General features: G+C 32.8%; 1 protein-coding gene and 1 pseudogene across 1 annotated transcript in view; both read left to right on the forward strand.

The window, feature by feature from the left end:
- The first annotated feature begins 421 nt into the window (after nucleotides 1–421).
- On the forward strand, nucleotides 422–1,433 carry LOC126001169 (protein MEMO1-like; annotated as a pseudogene).
- A 7,611-nt stretch (nucleotides 1,434–9,044) lies between these two features.
- The window catches only part of CDH9 (cadherin 9), a 120,227-nt gene continuing 106,918 nt past the window's right edge, over nucleotides 9,045–22,353 (forward strand). Inside the window, exon 1 of the mRNA XM_049768378.1 lies at nucleotides 9,045–9,158. The gene's annotated coding sequence lies outside the window, so the exon portion shown is untranslated. The remainder of the gene's footprint in view (nucleotides 9,159–22,353) is intronic.

The following is a 22,353-nucleotide window of genomic DNA, read 5'->3' on the forward strand; positions in this document are numbered from 1 at the left end:
CATGGGCAAAAAATACCCCTCCCCCCAAAAAAAACAGTAAATTTCAGAAGTTTGAAAGATAATTAAAGAAGTGTTTCACCAAGGAAATAAAACCTAATTTGAAAACTGAAAGCTCAGAACCAGAGAGTTAGTAAAGGGGTAGGGCCTTTGCCTTGCAAATAGACTATAAGGGTTCTATCCCCGGCATCTCATCTCTTCAGAGCACTACCAGGAGTAATTCTTGACTACAGAGATAGGAGTAAATAACAAAGAAACAAACACCAAATATTCTGAAAGTTAAATTTTGTTTAAATTGCTCTTCTTGGGCCAGCCCGATCCCTTCCATCCTCCTCCTCCTCCTCCTTCTCCTCTTCCTCCTCCTCCTCCTCTGGGCCTGGGCCTGGCCACTCATTCAATTCATCCCCAATCATCTACCCTAGGCGGCTCCGGCTCCAACATGTCCAACCGAGTGGTGTGCCGCGAAGCCAGCCACACCCTGAGCTGGTACACGGCCTCAGGACCACAGCTGAACGCGCAGCTAGAAGGTTGGCTTTCTCAAGTCCAGTCTAAGAAAAGACTCGCAAGAGCGGGATACACGTACTGTGGCTTTTGTGCTGCCCACGCGTACAAGCAAGTGGACCGATCTGTCATTCAGAGAGTTTTCATCCTCGGGCCTTCTCATCACGTCCCCCTCTCCTGCTGCGCCCATTCTAGCATGGACATATACAGGACCCCCCTGTACGACCTCCGCATATAGACCAAAAGATTTTTGGAGAATTCTGGAAGACAGGGATGTTTGAATGCATGTCTCTGCAGACAGATGGAGACAAACACAGTATCGAAATGCATTTGCCTTACACAGCTAAAGCCATGGAAAGCCATAAGGATGAGTTTACCATTATTCCTGTACTGGTTGGAGCTCTGAGTGATTCAAAAGAACAGGAATTCGGAAAACTCTTCAGTAAATATCTAACGAATCCTAGTAATCTCTTTGTGGTTTCTTCTGATTTCTGCCATTGGGATCAAAGGTTTTGTTACAGTTACTATGATGAATCCCAGGGGAGATATATAAATCCATTGAACATCTAGATAAAATGGGTATGAGTATTATAGAACAATTAGACCCTGTATCTTTTAGCAATTACTTGAAGAAATACCATAATACTATATGTGGAAGACATCCCATTGGGGTGTTACTAAACGCTATCACAGAGCTGCAGAAGAACGAGTGAATATGAGCTTTTCCTTTTTGAATTATGCCCAGTCAAGCCAGTGCAGAAACTGGCAAGACAGTTCCGTGAGTTACGCGGTGGGAGCACTCACAGTCCACTGAAGCTTGGAGTCCTCAGGGATGCTGCCTGCACATCTTCATTCTTTGCCCGGGTCCTATCTTAACCCTCACCAAGATGCTCATCTTGGTTTGGGGGAGGGATTCTGAAACCTCAAACTAATAGAACTTTTCTTCTTTCTTCTTCTTCTTCTTCTTCTTCTTCTTCTTCTTCTTCTTCTTCTTCTTCTTCTTCTTCTTCTTCTTCTTCTTCTTCTTCTTCTTCTTCTTCTTCTTCTTCTTCTTCTTCTTCTTCTTCTTCTTCTTCTTCTTCTTCTTCTTCTTCTTCTTCTTCTTCTTCTTCTTCTTCTTCTTCTTCTTCTTCTTCTTCTTCTTCTTCTTCTTCTTCTTCTTCTTCTTCTTCTTCTTCTTCTTCTTCTTCTCTTCTTCTTCTTCTTCTTTTTCGTCTTCTTTGTCTTCTTCTTTTTCTTCTTCTTCTTCTTCTTCTTCTTCTTCTTCGTCTTCTTCTTCTTCTTCTTCTTCTTCTTCTTCTTCTTCTTCTTCTTCTCTTCCTCATCCTCCTCTTCCTCCTCATCTTCTCCTTTAATTCCAACTCATTTTAAATGCTTTCTAGTTCTGGGCAGTGAAAGGAAGGTTGACATAAGAAAATCTTGATCCAAAAAGAAAAAAAAAGATGACAGTTTTCAAGGTCCTGAGAGTTTGTTGTTTTTTGTTTGTTTGTTTTTGGGAAAGGAACTTGTAAAGCATTGACCATATCCTAAATTTGCACTCTTTGCAGACTTCTGCACATATATTCTGCTTTCAGAATAGTTTTGCAAAATTGTACACGAAGGGTAGAAGCTTTTTAATAAAATGCATTTATAAATGACCTGTATTAGAATATAATCAATCTCCAGTTCTAGTCCATTAATACCCATGTTGTACAACAGATACCTTCTATTTTAGTTGCTAATAAAGGGCTACACAACTCAAAAAATTTTTGTTTAAATTTAAACAATATAATACTAAATAAATATAATGTAGCAATTAAAATTATTTATGAATTTGTTTATATAAATATCCACAAATCTATTTTACTTGGAAATCAATATGCAGAAAAAATTTAAAAATGCTGTCTATTTTTGGTATATTTTTATTTTTGGTATATATAAACTTAATTTTAGGTAAAGAGATGAATATATATCTTAAAATATATTAATTTAATTATATATTAAAATTATGCAGCATACTTATGAGGTTATCTTTATTGAAAAGCAGACAGTAACAATAGTAAAAGGAACAATTATGGGAGGAAAGCAATATTCAAAATCTGGAGATATCACATAATTCACATGCAAATTCTGGGTTCATCTCCCACGTCATATGTCCCAAGCCCAGGAGTCTCCAGAAGCCACCCAAAAAAAAAAAATCTGGAGTGACATTTAAACACCACAGTGTGTGTCCATAAAACTAATAAATAAAGTGTAAAAACAAATATTTTGTATTTAAATTTTTAAAGATAATTTAACTTAATTCAAATTGCATGGGAGACTTAATTCATGTCTTTCGTACAGTAACATAAGTTTTATTTTGTCTTTTTTGTTTTGTTTTGTTTCTTCGTTTGTTTTTTGTTTTGTTTTGAGCCACACCCAATGACACTCAAGGGTTACTCCCGGTTATACTCTCAGAAATCACTCCTGGCTTGGGAGACCATATGGGACATAGGAAGATCAAACCGAGATCTGTCCTAGGCTAGCGCTCGCAAAGCAGACACCTTACCTCTAGCGTCACAGCAATGGCCCCTTACTTTGTCTTTTTAAGTTATTTTGTGGTTAAGTTTTAAGATAAATATGTGATATTTATGTTAAATTAAAATAATGTTATTTTGATTAAAAAAAAAGTCATTGAGATAGAGAACAGACTTGGACACTTGCACTTAGAAAACCAGATTCCATCCTTGGTACTGTGTTTGTTTCTCTGAGTCACGCCAAGGGTGATGCCTGAACAATAAACCAAGAATAATCTCTGAGCACAGGCTTGTGTGACAAAAATAAGCAGAAAACAAAACAGATTAGTGTGTTTTATTACATTTTAAAGTTGTTTGCTAGCTATGAAGCAAATAATATATTACTCACAGAATAATTACTAAGATTTTATCCTGCTAAAGAAATTCAATGATAAATACCACTCTAGGATGGAGTAACATATCCTTTTAAGAATATTAGAATGACATTTTGGAAAACAGGCAAGCAAACAAAAATGTATGAGGGCTGGAGCTATAGCACAGCAGGTAGGGTGCCTGCCTTGCATATGACCTACTCAGTCTAATTCTCAGCATTCTACATGGTCCCCTGGAGTCTTCCAATAGTACTTTCTAAGCACAGAGCAGGGAGTAACTGCTGAGCATCTACAGGTATGGCCTAAATACAGAAATAAGTAAATATTTTTAACAAGAAAAAAATCTAACACCATCAAAAAATGGGGTGAAGAAATGAATAGACATTTCCTCAAAGAAGAAATTCAGATGACTAAAAGACACATTATAAAATGCTCCACATCACTAACTATTAAGGAGTTGCAAATATAAACAACTAGGTGGTACATCTCATTCCACAGAGACTAGTACACATCAGAGAGAGAGAAAAAAAAAAAAGAACAATCAGTGTTTGGGGGTATATGCGGTGAAAGAAACTCTCATTCACTGTTGGTGGGAATGCCATCTTGTCTTCGTTCAGGGAAAACAATACGGAGATTATTCAAAAAACTATGTTCCAGCTATACCAGGCCTAGGGATAGTCATCCTACGAACACAAAAACAGAAAACAAAATGTCCTCTACCTTCCTATTGTCATTTGCAGATCTATTTAAAATAGCCAGAATCTGGAAACGACACAGATGCCCGATAACAGATAAATGGCTAAAGAAACTGGTATACCATCTACATAATGGAATGCTATGGAGCTGTTAGGAAAAATGAAGTTATGAAATTTCCCTATTCATGAATACTACTAGTATGGTGAGTGAAATGAGCCAGAGGGAGAGGGATAAACATAGAGTAGTCTCAGTCATCTGTGGGATTTAAGACAAATAAAAGACAGTATGGTAATAATACTCAGAGACAATAGAGATGAGGGCTGTGAGAACCAGCCCATAATATGAAGTATATCACAAAGAGTGGTGAGTGAAGTTAGAGAGATAACTACACTAACAACTACCATATCAATGATACTGAGAAAGAGAAATAGAATGCCTATCTCAAAGGCAGGGGAGGGTTGGGGAGAAGGGAAATGGGGGACATTGGTGGCAGGAAAGTTGCACTGGTGAAGGGTGGGTTGTACATTCTATGACTGAAATTGAATTACAAACACATTGATAAGCATGGTGCTAAAGTAAATAAATTTAAAAAAATAATTATTCGTGGCAGAGAACCCATATGGATGCCAGTGATCAAATCTGGGCCAGACATGTGCCTCAGCACTGTACTATAGCTCCAGTCCCAGGACTGATTTTGAATTAAAGGAAGGAATGCATATTTAGTGTGAACATGGATGTTGATAATACTAAAAACACTTATCTAAAAAATTGCTCATTATTCACACCTGAATTTTGTCAAAATAAAGCAATTAAAGATGTATGCGTATTTAAAAAAAAGTTTTAATAATACACAAAGTATTACATCCTCTAGGAAATCCAATATTTTCCAGTTATCTTTGCCATCAGGCAGTGAGATGTGGTATTTTTGGCTGTCAACAGCAGTTTAAGGGCTATGAAAAATATATTGCTTAAGACAATGGGCATTAAACTTCAACAGGACTGTTTTCTACTTGCAGGTCTATAAACTGCCTTCCTAAATTATTTTTGACAAATAAACTCAGTGACTGCCAGTTTTCTTATACAATATCAAGAAAACCATCTTGTAAAATCAGTTAAAGATATAAAATGTTTGCAGTTTTTAATGCAGTTATGAAATAAATCTTAACCAATTTTAATGGTATTATTACTACTGATAGAAATAGCAATAGTAATGATGATAATAAAATATTAGATGATGTAGTAACCATAGACAGAACTTTAAAAAGAGGGCAAGGTTATCAATAGACTCCATATTATTCATGATATATATTAGGTTTGACAAATATATATGTACATATACTCTCTATATATGTACATATATCTATAGATACATATATAGATATATGTACACCTATATGTCATTTTTTATTTTAAGACTTTTAGAAAATTCCTACACTTCCATCATCTACTAAAAGTCTGGATCATGTAATGCTCTCTGATCTATGAACTATGAAATAAAAGCAAAGAACAACTCTGACTCTCAAATTCTAATTCTTCTGTATTATTTGGAGTTCGGATCATTCTGTGATCATAGTGTCTGTTTCTGCTTCATAGTTCACTGCCACTCACAGAACATAGAGCCTTTTCGGTTGATTCCTCATTCACCACAAATCAACAAAATTTATCATCACTGGAGACATGTGTGCAGAATAAAGTATGCAGGGGATCAATGTTGGACCTTGTCTAAACAGAGTGAGCAGAGGAATGAGAATCTTGAAGGTGAGAAACCTGGGGTTCAGTGGGGGTGTGGTTTTGGACAACAATATAATTTCTGTGCAAGGCATTCAGAAGGGGGAAGTTAAAGTGCTGCCATCAGATTAGAAGGAAAAAACAAAGCAGGTGTGAGTAGAGTTAAAATGAGATTTTGAGAAAACATTTTTTGTTTGGTTTTGTTTTGTTTTGAGTCACACCCGGCAGCTCTCAGAAGTTACTATTGGCTCTACGCTTAGAAATCGCTCCTGGCAGGTTTGGGGGACCATATGGGATGCCGGGATTAGAATTACTGTGCTTCTGCATGCAAGGCAAATATCCTACCTCCATGCTATCTCTCCGGCCCCGCAATAACATTTTTCAAGGTGAAGTACTGAAATTAAAAAAGAACTCTAATGCTATAATGACACACATATAATGACAAAGAAAACTTATTTACAGAAATCTTTTTCTTTTTTTTTTTTTTTGGTATTTTTTTTATGGATTACATCCAGATTATTCAGGTTTCATTCCCGGCTTTGCATTTGGGAACCATTCCTGCCTGGCCAGCTGGGTTAGGGAGACCATATTGGACGTAGGGAGTTAGCCTAGATTTGCTGCATGCAAGGCAAGTGCCAACCAACTCAATTATCTCTGTGGAATAGAAAATCTTATGGGAGTACAAAAACCCAAAAAAATCTAGCTATGATCTGAATGTTTATGTGTTCTTTCATAAACTTGAATCATAATGTCTGAATGAAGCTTTTTTTTTTTTTTCATTTTTGGTGTGGGTCAGTGAAGAAGATAGGACACTCATGAATGACATTGGAGCCTTGAGAGATCATTCTCTCCTTTCATGCTTGAATATGTTTAATAAAAAGAGAAGGAGTAAACAGCTAATATTCTTGCAGAGTGATCTTAGATGTTTAGCTTCTAAGAATGCAATACAATTTTTTTATGTCTGTGCCTTTTTATATTAAAAAAAGAAAAGAAAGCCAATAAAAAAGATGGTATTTTTGTTATACTAGCCTGAAAATATTGAAACTGCTTCATTTCAATTTTTGTTTATTGCCAAGGGAGCTTGGGCTAGGTACCAGGTAATTCTCTAAATGGGAATCCCACCTGGAAGGAGACAGTGGCATCAGATCTTTCTGGTTGAGATAATACCAACTGAATGAAAGGAATCAACGTGCTAAAGATTCAAGATATTTTTCTGAGCAGTCAAATTTCTGTACATGTGAAAAGGAGGCTCCTTCTATTTAAAAATTTCAAAGTTGCTATACGCAAGTTATAATATCATATTCAATTATATCAAAGTTTAGGTCAATTGCTCTCCATGGCTCTGCCATCATGATGATAAACAAGTGAAAAATAGGAACCACCTTGAGAGAGTAACTTTTTTTTTTCAAGTTGGCAATACTACCACTCACTTTATTTCATAGTAGTAAAAATAACTTCAAATTAGGTAATAGAATGCTCTATTGGGCTGTGAATTTTACACAAGACTATTTATTTTTACAGTTGGGTTTCAGTGGGAAGTAAAATATATGCAGCTTCAAAATTTAAAGCTTTATTTGTGAATAATTATCTCAAATTATGATAAAATATTGTGTTTGCTTCCTTTCCCCCTCTTTACATAAATTACTTTATCTCAGCATTCGTGAAGAGCGTTTATACTATGTACATTTATTTAAAGGAACAAGTAGACCTGGAAGAAATGAGTATAAAGCAGCAGAGACTGTGAATTTTAAATTAAGTGTCTTTGCCTGGAGAAAACAATCAGCCTCCATGAAGAATTTACTAAGCTGATCTAAACCTCTTGGCTCTATCTAGCCTTAAACTATATGCATAAAACTTGAGTTCCATCTCTCTGCTTTTTTTTTTTTTGGTAGAAGAAATGAAGCACTTATTTGTCCACTGCTTATGTATCACATTCAAAATTATTAGACATAAATGTGTACTACAAGATCTATTACTGTAATTAATATTGTCACCTTTTATTTGTACATATGTACAATTGTGTTTACTAAGTATGTGTTTTCTCTTTCAGGAAATGAATTCCCATATATACATGCAGCAGATACAGGACACTATTATTTACTCTCAAGGCTAAGCTTCTCAATGGGGGAGGAGGTTGCAAAGTGACAATTTTATTTTATATTGTCAGTTTCCCTTTGAAGCATCAAATAGGTTATTGATATTTTTTGCCACTTATGCCATTAACGACTTAACGAGCCGTTATAAAGTGAGCCATACTCCCACTGTGCATTTAATATAACTATTACTAGAATTTTTTTTCAGAAAGATTTATCTACTAATCAATAACCTTCTTATTGTGCCATTTCCAAAAGTACTAAAGGGACTTCTCTGAAATAAGAATTCAGCTGTTATGATTTAAGCTCCTTAATACTTGTTCTATGTACAATGGTGAATCAAACAGGTGGACCATCTACTTGATGTGACTTGGCTATACCATCATCATTTGGGGACCCTGCCAGGAAAAATGGAATCATTCAATTGCACTATTAAGTAACAGATATATATATATATATATATATATATATATATATATATATATATATATATATAGTAGAAGTTTGAAGGAGCTATTGATACAACCCTCTTAACTGAAAAAGAACATGTAAGAGCATCAAGCATAAGCTGTTTTTAAATGAATGTTTTGTCATTGAAGTTTATAAACTCATAGACAAATAGATTTTTTCCGAAAAGCATATTGTCAGGGATAAATTTTTTAAGATCTCATTTTCTTTTCTTAAACTTGGAATGTTGGCATTGCATTTAAATAGGTGCTTGTGGATTCTCCAAGGACCAAACACAAAATCCCTCTGGAGCAACAGCACTTTCTAGGTGACATCGTTTATACAGATGATTTACAGGTTACAGGCATGTTGTGACCTTTCTTTCCCAATTGTAAACAGATTAAGTTGAGCAGATTAACCCTAAAAGCACTGGGTTCTTTTCTGTTCAGGTGGTCTCTGGACAAAGCCCTCCCGTTGGGGCCCTCCCACTCCATTCGCTTGCAAATCACTGTTCTTAAAAGGGCTCTGAGCTCCCCCAAAAACCTGGAGGCCTGCAGCGCCCTCCGTGGTAATATCTTCCCTGGTGAACAACGTCCCTTCCAAATCAGAAACGCTGAATGGAAACCAATCAGATAGAGAGTTCCTTTGGCTTCAGCTGCCTGCCTGTCGGAGTTAAAAGTGATGCTCGCAGAGGGAGGCTCACTGAGCTGCATGAAGATTCAGCTGTGAAGAGACTCTAAAAAGGAGAGGGGAAGGAATGAGACCTCAGGAGCACCGGACTGTCAGCGCTGAGCAGGGTTAAGCTCAGTTTTTATTGCTCACCGAGAGAGGTAAGTTGCTCCTTATTTACCTGGCTTAAAAATTATGCAAGCGACTGCATTTGATTTCTTGTCGTGAAGTCATACATAGGCAGCTTTTCTCCTAGTCACTCTTTTTTGTTCCCTCTCAGAGAATTTAGAAACAGGTAAGAATATGTTTTGTACTGTTTGAATAAGGTATTCAAAGAGTGGGGTCGTGGGGGACTAAACTTGGTTTCTTCTTAATTCTACAAAATTGCTACTTATCCAACATCTTTGAAGGAACATGAAATCGACAGGCAAACATTAGCGTGAGATAGAAAACTAAACTTAGCAATGCATTAGTTGCTTCTGAATTACTCACATATGTTTACATTGATTAATTTGAAATGGAACACTAGTTTGCTAAGAACTTTTGTTTACATGTTTTAAGTAACAACAATACAGAAATAGACTTTAGCACTTTAATAAATGCTGAGTATTTAGTTAAAATGAAAAATATGTAAATGAATAATGTCACAATACAGAGGTGAATATACAATGTCAGGACTCAGGACTGTCAACTACTGCTTTACCTGGAAAGGGACCTTTATCTACATATTTATTTCGGACTTTGGTCAGCATCTGACATTGATCATCTGTTGGTTGTAATTACTCTCCCATTATCATAAGTAAATGTATCTAAACCCAGTGAAAGCTAGATTTATCAGGAGTGGAGTTTACCTTAGCAAATATGGCATGCTTTAGCTGAACTGTGGTGGAAGTTGCAGTGGTTTGGTGAACTGTTTTCTATTTTATGCATATGCAGTGGAATATACTAATCTCAAGAGAGACAATGAATTTGAACTATAAGTTCATTAGTATTCTATAGTATGTCAACGCTATTAACCTTGGATGCTCTGAGATGCAATTTTAAATACCAAAAATACACTGAAAATGTTTTCACCTGGAATAGATAAATTCTAATTTATATGATCTGTTTTTGATGAGAACATAGTGGAATATAGACTTAAGGAGAGTTGGGGGGTATTTTCTGGTTATCACTCTATTTTTATTTTTTGTTTTTTTGAGGCTTCCAACAGAATTTTTATAAGGTTTTTGAAATGTATTTAACATGAACAATGAGTCATTCTGTGACCGTGAAACATGCTAACTTTTACATAACAGTTGAGATTCATGCCTTTATAGAATTATCATGCTTTCTTTCCTGAATGAGTTAAAGTTAAGAGCAAATGTGTCCAATGCTCTTAATATTGAAAACTGTGATTTAAAATCCTCCTTATTTCAATAAAGATAAATCAAATTTCCAGATTCAGACATTTCTTTATTTGCATAGACAAATTCATGGTAAGTATAGTCTATGATTGTGCCACTATCAAAATGGTTAATCTAGGTGCAACTATTACATCTCTGAAAATAAAGAAATTGAATTGAAAAATACTATTTTGGCATATAGCTGCAAGGAATTTGGATATAACATGGCCAGCATACATCTCTGGACTTCTGATTGAATATAGGGGTCTTTTAAGTAAAGAGTGTAAAATTTGGAAGCACTTAAGCTGAGATGTTGAGATACTAGTATCTCTGTATTTTGGAAAATTAGAATAATAGAGATATATCACATGATATGATCAAGTCTGAAAAGAAGACAAGAATGCTTTAAAGGGTGCAGAGATCATAAATTAAAACTAACTTTTATATTTCTTAGGATCAATGAAGTAATATATGTTTATTGGGAGGGTATATGTACATTGTTTTATTAAACTGGTTGGCAGTTTAAAGAATACTTTTGAAATGGTTTACATAATTATGCCCCATTATTGTATTCATCACTTCATTAAAATAGTATGCCTTTTAGCACTTGCTATCTCTAACAGAATTACAGTATAAAAGTTGTTTTTAAATTGAGTTTTAAACTTGTATTTGACTTGATAATATATGGTGGATGAAAAACTCTTACTGTCATCTTCTATAAATATATTTCATTTAATGAGTTCCTATGTAGGCAATGCTTAATCATTTCTTAAATGGTATACCCACCCAAAAGGAATTAAACAATTGATTGGAGGCTTTTATTGCTATCAGTTTGCCACTATCTGTAGGGTCCACTAGTGTTTTGAGGAATTCTCAAATATAGGTATTCCAGAATACTTCTGTAATGTATTTGTGCAATTGATCTGAAGGCTAGTTATGATACTTTAAAAATTGTGACTGTAAAATAAAATATGTAAGAAAATGGTAATATTATCCATGAAGAGAAACAAAAATTAGTATGGGTGTCTTCTGAATAAACATTGGCTATATGTTATTCTTCATAAAAAATAACATATAATTATTTATATTAATACTGATGCATAAACAAATAATTATTTATATTAGTACTGATGCATTAATGCAGTGGATCAGTAGTTTGTTATCTTCTTTAAGACTAGTTTTGTTTTCTCATTTAAAATAAAAACAAATATATTTGAGCTTCAATAGTGTGGTAACTTTAAAGAATGTTCAGTGTGATATTTGAAATATTTACTTTTCTGACTGAATTATATATATACATATACGTTTAAGTATATCACAATTTTACCTGTATTTGTTTTACTTGATGCTAAACTGTAACAATAATAATTTTAAAATAGAGTATAAGATTGTTTCTGAACACAAAACATTTGTCTTGGTAGCTTGAGTATTTTAATGAATTTTCTTTGAAAATATGTCAAAAATACGTATCAATGACAGTCTTACTTATGTGTTTGCATATGAGTCTAGAAATAAATGGAATATTAACCATCTCCAATATGATTTTAGAGAGGTCTTTAGAGACAAATTGCTTCTCATCAAAAATTTATCAAATTCATTTGGAAACTTGGTGACACTAAATGTAAATTTATGGTGATAAAGTAAGTATCCACGTCATGTAAGATATACACCTATACTCACATACACAAGTTGATACCAGTGACTCCTGGTTTAAAAAAAAATTCTGGAAAAGTTTGTTTCTCTTAAAAGGCACTTGAAATATCTCTCTGCCTGGAATCAGATATAGTCTTCATTATTAAAATATATTAAGGAGTGAACAGTGCATAAAGGATCTTTGTAGTACTTTTGTACATTTTCATAGCAGCCTTAATATGTTAGTGCACTTATGCCTAAATTTAGCACTAGCAATAGATTGTCTTATAGTCACATTAAGAATGTAAAGTGCCTGAATAAAAGCATGATCTCTGGAGCCTACCCAAAAGATTTTATATTAGCATTACCAAGAAACACCTCCCCAAACTTAAATGTCATTATAATGTATCTTACTGTCTAGGAAAAAATGGTGGTACTTTTTAAGGGTATTATTGCTGATATATGTGCAATATAAATATTTATATGTATTAATCTATAAAATAGTGATGCATAATTACTTTTTACTTTTTTAATTTAACATGTTTGTTAAAATTAACTTGTCTATATGCTATAATAAGTTTACCAGTGAAAGCACTTAGCATTAAGATCCAAGATCACAAAATGACAGAGAGGTAATATTTACATTAATGCTTTAGCTTTCCTGTTTTCTCTTTTGTTTTGTACTTTTCTACTTTATTCAGAACTGAAGTATTCATCATTTGCAGGAGGAGTGGAATGATTTAGCAGGTTTATTTTTATTGACAAACAAAATAATTCTTTGATTTCTACTTACTCAATAAAACACTAGCACATATAATAGTTTTGTATGTTTGGGTTATAAAATTAGCCCTTATCATTTCAAACTATGATTTACTGTCCTGAAATGCATGGGCGACCTCATGTAATTTTTATTTCAAATTCAAATACACTTTATGCTCAAAATTGCAATTACTAGTCACTTTGAATTTGAAGAGAAAAAAATTTTTATATGTTATAAAAAAGATGTCATTGACAAAATTGATGCTGAGATAGATAGATATCTATACTTTAAACTTATTGAATATCTAATGCTAATAGACTTCCCCCTAAAATTTCTGAATTAGTGTTTTAGGATAGACATAAAATACTATTTATTTATAGGAAACCAGAATACCAGGTGAAAACACAATACATATAATTACAATGTGAGGATACTTATCCTACATCTACAATATGCTCTATTTATAAAGTTGAAAAGCAATCATGAAATTGCTTACAGAGACTATCCCTTTACATTAACTTCTTTATTACCTCTATCTATTTTTCTACCAAAGCAGTTACTGCAATGATTTAATGTAATTTCCATAATATTATTTTCAAAATAACTGCATCCATTCTTTAAAATTTGTATAATTCAAAAATATTATAAGAATTCAAGGAATTATACGTGTTTCACTATTATTTCAGTCACATATAATATCTAAAAGTAGCATCAGAACATTAGAATCTTCATATCTTTTCCTGTTTATATGCTTTATTTTACTTTTGTGGTTTTATATGTAAAAGATGTACTTCTTTTTATATATTTTAAATTTATATATAACAGAAATTAATAATATAATTTCATGCTTTAATAATATAATTTCATGGTTTATAATGCAGTGCATTATATTTATAATTTGTAACATGATCCCACTAAAAATCCTGTTTATGGCAAAATACAACAAATATGTCGTTGAATTTTGTTGAAAATATTAAACTAAATTGCATTCAATATATTATTATTAATTTTGGATAATGTTTAAATATAATTAGGATGTTTTAAAATATGCTTTAAAATTATTAATATCAATTAACTGTCCACAATCCTGAACATATCCTGAAATAATATATCAACCTACTCCTTAGAGGACTGGGAAAATCTTGTATATATCACAATTATATTTGTATTAAAAACCATAGCAGGTAAATCTAGCATTGTTGTTAGAAAATAAAATAAAACTTGATGGAGAAATATAAAGGAAACCCTTTGAATAGACTTATTGATTATTGTATTGTCTTTTTTTTCTGGAGTACACTCAACTGTGCTACAGATTATTATGACTCTGCTCATAAATTATTCCGACGGTTTTTTTTTTTTGTTTTGTTTTGTTTGTTGTGTTTTGGGGCCTCACCTGGCTGAGCTCAAGGGTTACTCTTGGCTCTGTGCTCAGAAATAGTTCCTGGCAGGCATAGGAGACCATATGGGATGCCCGGATTCGAATATGTTGGTCCGGGTCTGCTGCTTGCAAGGCAAATGCCCTACTGCTGTGCTTTCTCTTGGCCCCTATTCCTAGATTTTTGGAACCATATGGACTACTAGGGATTAAATCAGGGTCGACCTCATTTAAGAATTGTGTATTGGAATTGTACTTTGTTTCAATAGTTTCATATTTTTAATAACTTATTTGGTATTTTACATGATTATCAATAAGCATTTGCTACTTATAGTATTACTGGCAAGTTTTGGAATTTACAAGTCAGTGTAATATTATAACTACAAAACTAGGATAAAATGGCAATGCATCTTATCTATTATTAAATTATTAAATGTTTAAGGAGAATTATTCTTATTATTGAATTTTTTTTAAGTTTCTACTATAATTTATTAATACTTTGAAAATCAGCTCTGCTGCTACTACTACCAAGTAGACTTTTTAATACATTTGATTGCTTGAAAGGAATACTATTCCTTCTGCTAAATTGACCAGATGGTTTGATATTTTATGTATATGGTTTCACTTCTGCTAAACTTGTCCATATGGTGTAATATTTTATATATGACTTTAATTGTATTGTGGTTTATTCGTGAGGAGGGAGGAATTGTGTCACACCTGGTGATGCTAAAGTTTTACTCAGGGTATATGGCCCTGGAATGTGCCAGGACAACAAATGTTTATTGGGGATCCAATCAGATTGCCACATATAAGACAAGTGTAATAACCCCTTACTATCTCTTTGAAACTCAATGCTATGTTTTCTAATATAAAATATGATTTAAGTTTGTCTTTTTGACAATGATTATTCAATAGGGACTGAATGATATATCATTGTAATAATGGGTATGATTATGTATGCAAATTAGTTTATTTTTATGCTTACTTCACAATTGATATACCTAATGCAATCATGAGCACTGAAAAATGTTAGTCTCATCACCACAATAAATGTATTTCTCATCATAATTATATTGAATCCTGTCACATAAAAGGTGGCATTCTTTTAAATACAAATGATAAATGTCAATAATTAGTTCATTATAAGGCATAATAATGAAGCCTTTATCATACTATTTATATATGTATCTTGTCACCTATGGACATACATATGTAAATGCATTTCAATTTTGCTACTTTAAATTTTGGAAAGTGTTTGAGTTTTATTTTAATAAAAATATTGAAACATATTGAAATAGAAAAGATAGGCCAAGACACAGCACAGGAATGAGCCTTGAGAACTATCAAGTATGGTCTCAAACCCCACTTCTGCCAGGAACAAAAAACAAAATAAATTTGAAAATCTGAAATTTTCTGGTGCTTTAGAAAGTTAAAGTTTTAACAGAATTTTTAAGGATAAGTTCATATAAGAAAATATTTGAATTCACACCTTCTCGTACACAATGATGAATGCTGACATTGACAGAGAAGAAAAAAATGGAAAAAAGACTTAGTAGTCAAGTCACAGCACAATTTGAATTTCATAATAATGTTTTCATTGTGGTCTGACATCTCTCCAGTTTTGTGATGCTTGTAGATTTATTGCCTTACAAATGAAGTATTGATTTAAGGAATCAACATATCCCTGTTTTTAAGTATGGCATTGTGATATTGATACATTACACCCAGAGAAAAATATCAAATTTTATGTCAAAATTGAACTTTGAACATACTTGGGGAGTATCATTTATTTTAAAACTACAATGCCATATTTATACTGTATATATCTGTATATAAATATAGATATTTAGATATCTATATAAATATGTAATATATAATATATAAACAGATATAGATATCTACTACAGCCCAAATATTAAGTGATAGATGTTTCATTAGAATAAAATAATGCATAAAAATTTTATCTAGATTATATGGCAATTCTACCTAAAATAAAAATTTTATTTAATTTATAGGCTTGATAAAGTTAGCCTGAATTTATATATTATATTGGGTTTCTTAACACATCTTGTGAAATCATATTTTGTAAAATATTTTATAATTAAAAATCTGACACAGTTATAAAATGCAAATATTTTCTAAAAATAATGAGTTTTTCATAAATCATCAGAGATATATACAAACATAATTAAAATCACAATTTTAGATAACTATATTCAAAAGTTTCATTCTTAAGACCCATCATGAACTTGCATGAAAACTCATCTATAATTACATGAGAAAAATTAAACTAAAATGATAAATTCTAAACTTGCTAAAAGTAGATTTTTAATAGTAAAATACAAAACAAAATAAGGGTATATTAGGATTATAGTAACAGTATGTTTCATGTGATTGAATGTTCTCACATATATTTCATATGCAAAATTTTCTAGTGATAATATTAATAATTATAAATAATGAATCAGGAGTGCTTTAGCAAGAGTACCTGTTTCTATTATGCAAGATACAATTAGTTTGTATTGAAAGTGTCACAGTTGACTCAGTTGAGGTCAGAGAAATAATGGAGAGTGTAGAACACTTGCCTTGCATGTGACCTTACTGGGTTCAATACCTACAACCACATATGGTTCCTCAAACACCACCAGGAGTGATATCTGAATGCGAAGTCTGAAGTAACTACTGAGTATTGCTGTGTGACACCCCCCCCCCCAACAAACAATTAAAAAATAAAACTTGAGAAAAAGAAATGTCATACATATTTACATTTAATTATAATAAAATCTATTAAGATGTCTATACCAATTTTTCTGACCTTTGTTGTTTTTTTTTAAACTTTATTTATTGATGACTGATTGGTTGATTGGTTCTTGGGGCACACCCAGCAGTTCTCAGGGGTTACTCTTGGCTTTGCACTCAGAAATCGCCCCTGGCAGGCTTAGGTATCATATGCAATGCGAAATCGAACCAGGTTCCTCCCTGGATGACCTCATGAAAGGCAAACACCCTACCTCTGTGCTCTGTGCTATCTCTCCAGCCCCTCTTACCCTTTTCTATGGTGTTTATATTCTAAAAATTATGGTGTCAAAAATAGATTTTTAGTAATTTCCACTGCTTTCTTATAAGAATTAGCAGAGTGATCTTGTTTTATACAATAATTTGTTATTATTTATGTTCTTGGGTGCTTTTCTTGAGGGGTGGGTGGGTCACACCTGGCAGTGCTCAGGGGTTACTGCTGGCTCTGTACTAAGAAATTTGCCCCTGGCAGGCTCAGGGGACCATATGGGATGCAGGGATTTGAACCACAGTCCTTCTGCATGCAAGGCAAATGCACTACCTCCATGCTATCTCTCCGACCCTCTTGGGTGCTTTTAATTACTTTCTTGTTTCTACCTTTCTTGCATCTGCAGTTTTGTTGCTAATTCTTTTTCTCTGTCTACTGCTTTACTCCTTTCCTCATATAGTTTATCTTCTACCCAATCCACCTCTTCTTTAAAGACTATTTGACTTCAAGTGCCTCCCTTTAACTTGCTTGCCTATGATATGCTATTGCAACGAATTATAATATAAAGGTAGTATTCCAACAGAGGAATACCCTAGAAAAGGGGCAATATAAATGTGTAGGTCAGCTTGAAGAAAATTTAATATATTCTTTCTTCTACCTTTACACCTTTTAACTTTTAATTAATTGGAAATGAAGTTTATGGGGAGAGATTAGTGTCTTCTGACTGCATTAAATAGCACACAGCTTCTGAGAAAAAGTGTGGCAGAGAGAGGATGCAATAAAATTGTCTGATTTTGGCTATTTGACCACAAATGTTTGAAAATTAATACTTTTAAGAGTTCTACAGTTAGCATTATGTTGGAACTTAGTTCTCTTACTAGAAGTACCAGCCTATTTTACAGTTTCTGGGTGGAGGCAGAATTGATGTTTCTTGTGCCATCAGTGCCAATCAGCCAGGCGAGCAATTTACGCCTATTCATAAACCTACTTACACCCTCAGTGTTCTTTTTTAAAAATTCACAGTAGATAAATGATCAGACTATTTGTGCTCTAACTCATTCCTCTATTAATCAACCCTTTATTTCATTGACTGACTTTGATGTGAGGTGTAATGGGGACAAAGGGCTTTTAAATAGGGTTCAGGGAACCCAAAAGGACAATCAGACCCAAGTGCATTGGTACTGGGACCCACTGAACCCACCTGGGGCCCAAGTGTGGAGATGTTCCAAGGTCACAGGTTTTATTTTTTATTATTAGTGTGCTTTCGCTTTTTTGGGCCACACCAGTGACGCTGAGGGGTTACTCCTGACTATGTGCCCAGAAATTACTCCTGGCTTGGGGGACCATATGGGACGCAGAGGGATTGAACCACGGTCTGTCCTAGCATAGCCACGTGCAAGGCAAATGCCCTACTGCTTGCACCACCACTCTGGCCACTGGTCACATGTTTTATTTGATGGGAGGATCAGGCACCACTATGGATGTACCGAGCAGAGCTCTTTGTGTTCATATCCTTTTTTTCTTGGACATTCAAGGAGTGCATTCTGTCCCTTTGAGCTCTCACTCTGTTCTTATTGTCCTCGTAATTTACTCAGTATTTTATCAGGTCATAATCTAGTCTCTATACTGAGGGAAAATAGCCTCTACTGTACACATGGACATCACTATTGTTTTCTTTTTTTAATATCTTTATTTAAGAATTATGGTTACAAACATGTTTGTAGTTTGGTTTCAGTCATAAAAAGAACAATTTTCTTGACCATTGCAACATTCCCACCATCAATATCCCCCATCTCCGTCCTCCTCCACTGCCTGCCTGTATTCGAGTCAGTCTCTCTACTTCTCTCACTTTTTAACATTGTCATGTTTTCAAGTAAAGTCAGCATGTGTGATTATTATGCCACTGTTATAAAATGTATCTGGCCATATGTTTCCCTTAGCTTAGCCAATATCATTTAAAAATCATTATTCCATCAAAATCAAACATTACTGAACCTCTTAAGAAATACTTTTTCCAGTCTATTATTTTTCACTATACATCTTTCATTACTTTAATTCAAATTTGAGTAAGTTTACAGAACACCCTATTATTGGTACATGTGTGAAAAAATCTTTTGCTTTCTATTTAAAATAGAAATGAAAAGTTTTAAGAAGTTTTAAAGACAACAAATTAAACTGAAAATCGCTTTAGAAAGTTTCTCTTCAAGCTCCAAGATATCAATTTTTTCTTGCTATTTCTTAACGATTTACATAGAACACTTTATAATTTGAATTTGACTAAATTGTATTTTTATGAATTAACATAAATTGAACTCAGCATACTTTTTCTTATAAACCTATTGATAAATTAAGCATACTTATTTATTTTATATAAATGGACATATTTATTTTTTATCTTGCTAATCAAATTGCCTTGTAGTTTGGAAATATCACTATTTTTTAGCCTTGAATTTAAGTCTTCACTTAGTGATTTAACAAATAACTTCCTTCTGTATTCTGAATCTTGATCATCTCTTCAATTATGTATATCTATAAGCCTAGTACCAAGATGTAGATTAAAAACAAAGGCTTATGTTAAAACGTATTTCTGAAATTTTCTTTCAGCAAAATTTTTCCATAGTAAAATCACATTTTACCTTGAACAAAACATGTTTTTTATTAAAAAATTATGACTTTTTAGTCTTTAAAATTATTTTCATAATATTTACTATCATAAAAAATTGCATTTCCACACTATCATAGTAGTGTTCACAGTGTTCTGAAGACCATGTTAAATTCTCTGTAATAAATATTACATGGAGAAAACAGGGTTAAGCAATCTTTATAATTGGTCAAAATCTTTTATATTTGGTCAAAAAAATTGAAAATCTTTATAATTGGTCAAAAAAATTTGAAGCACTGCGTCAAACAGCTTTAAGCACAGGTTTGTCATAATAACTCACTACTATAAAAACTTGATAAAATATTCCTTTGAAAACGTACTGTGAGTTTTCTAGAAATAAATCTAAAACTTTTACAATAGTCTTAGCATAACCCTAAAAAGTCCTAGATAGTTCATTACAGTATAAATTAAAATTTAACTTTATTGGAATAACTACAAAAGTGCACATGATGCGTGATATTAGTCTATCTAATTATTTTCTTTACACTTTTTGTTCTTTCTTGATTGTTTACCTTCATTTTTTTGCATATTTCTCATGAGTAAGTATGTAATAAATAATACAGATAGATAGGTACTAATTTGCAGAAATAGGGAAAGTAAATTTTTAGAGTAAAAATAAAATGTGAATGAAATTTTATTATATGTTTAATGTGTCAGTTTAAGACAGTCTTTAAATACTTCTTGGAATGATTCTTGGAACTATTTGTAAAAATTATGGGGCCGGAGAGATAGCATGGAGGTAAGGCATTTACCTTTCATGCAGAAGGTCATCGGTTCGAATCCCGGCATCCCATATGGTCCCCCGTGCATGCCAGGAGCAATTTCTGAGCCTGGAGCCAGGAAAAACCCCTGAGCACTGCCGGGTGTGACCCAAAAACCACAAAAAAAAATTAAATATTAACAATATCCAAAGAATAGTATATACTTATTAATAATTGATAAATTTATAACTTATAAATATGAATTATTATTAAGATTTTTATCAGATTTATTTTATCTAGATAAAGGATATTGAGACTTTTTGTAAAGAAAAGCATATAGCTTAAACAGAGGGTTAATTTTACTGCATTTTGAAATTAGACAAAGTATTCTGAAAATCAGTTACAAAATTATGAATATAAATGTCATTATCCAGTTAAATTGACAGATTCTATAGAGATATTTCACACTTTGTGTGATTTATAATATGAATTTCTGCCTTATTGACATTAATACAGATTATTTACTATAATAGACAGAATACCATAAAGTTTATGGCTTTTAGTTGGAATGAGTACAAAGATTGTGGATATATAATTGAGATATTAGTGCTTTTCAAGTCAATGGTTATAAAATTTAATAGTCTTGTACCATCATAATTCAATACTAGGTATTTAACTATTTTTCTAAATTTTCATTTTATTCTTATATTTTTAGATACATTAAAATTAGAAAGTGAATATTATGCTTCATCTTATAATGAATATTGTTAATAGTATTTGTGTAAGGTATACGGTGATTTAAAAATAATATTCAAATAAGAAATATGATTGTGATTGGAAACTTGCAAATGTCATTAATTAACTTCTACATTATATATGTGGTAAACATTTTGATCACCTATTTCTGACGTCAAAAGTGTATTTTCTAAAGCAGAGAACAAATAGAGAACTTGATTTCAGTGAACACTTTGTCAATAGATTGTGTGGTATTTCTGCATCATGTAAGACTGGGGCTTTCTCAAGGTGTAGAGGGAAACTTTTTGAGAAAGTGATTCTGACATGTATTTGAATCAAGGGAAATAAATATGACACAAGGCAATGGGTAGAAGAAATGGCAGATAAAAAAGCACTGGCATATTTCATACTATTTGTTTTATAGTATAATTTAATAAGAGAACATTTGTTTTTTATATAAAACAAACTTTAAGCTTAATTCGAATGAGAACTGAACATTTCTATATGCCTTAGCATTATTGTATTATTGCATTCTTGACTATTTTTATTTTTGGGGGTCCACACTGGGCAGTGCTCAGAGGTTATTCATGGCTATGTGCTCAAAAGCTCAGAAATAACTCCTGGCTTGGGGGACCATATGGGGAGCTGAGGATGGAACCAAGGTCCCTTCTAGATCAGCTGAGTGCAAGGCCTACACCATGCCCCTGTGCTATCACTTCTGCCCCAATTCTTAGCTTTTTTTTGCTTCAAATAAATGTTTTATAAGATAAATAAGATATGTTTGTTTTTACAAAGTCAGGGTTTATTTACTCTTATTTCTGTATATGGACATTTTAAATATGGCTATTATAAAACATTTAATTATTCTAGTTCTATAACTTTTCTTTCATTTAAGTACAAAACTCCTAATTAGGCTGAAATTATATTATTAAAAGGATGATTTATATTTTTATACATCTGATATATTATATGTAATAATAAGAAAAGTCTATTTCCAGATTAAAAATCAATAATATAGATATTTTATTGCGTAAAATTTCTCTCATTTTCTTTGGTCAGGGGATAATATTAGCTATGCTTTCACAAATTACTCCTGGTCAAGCCC

The sequence above is a fragment of the Suncus etruscus genome, chromosome 2 (assembly GCF_024139225.1).
Source record: "Suncus etruscus isolate mSunEtr1 chromosome 2, mSunEtr1.pri.cur, whole genome shotgun sequence".
NCBI classification, from domain to species: domain Eukaryota; kingdom Metazoa; phylum Chordata; class Mammalia; order Eulipotyphla; family Soricidae; genus Suncus; species Suncus etruscus.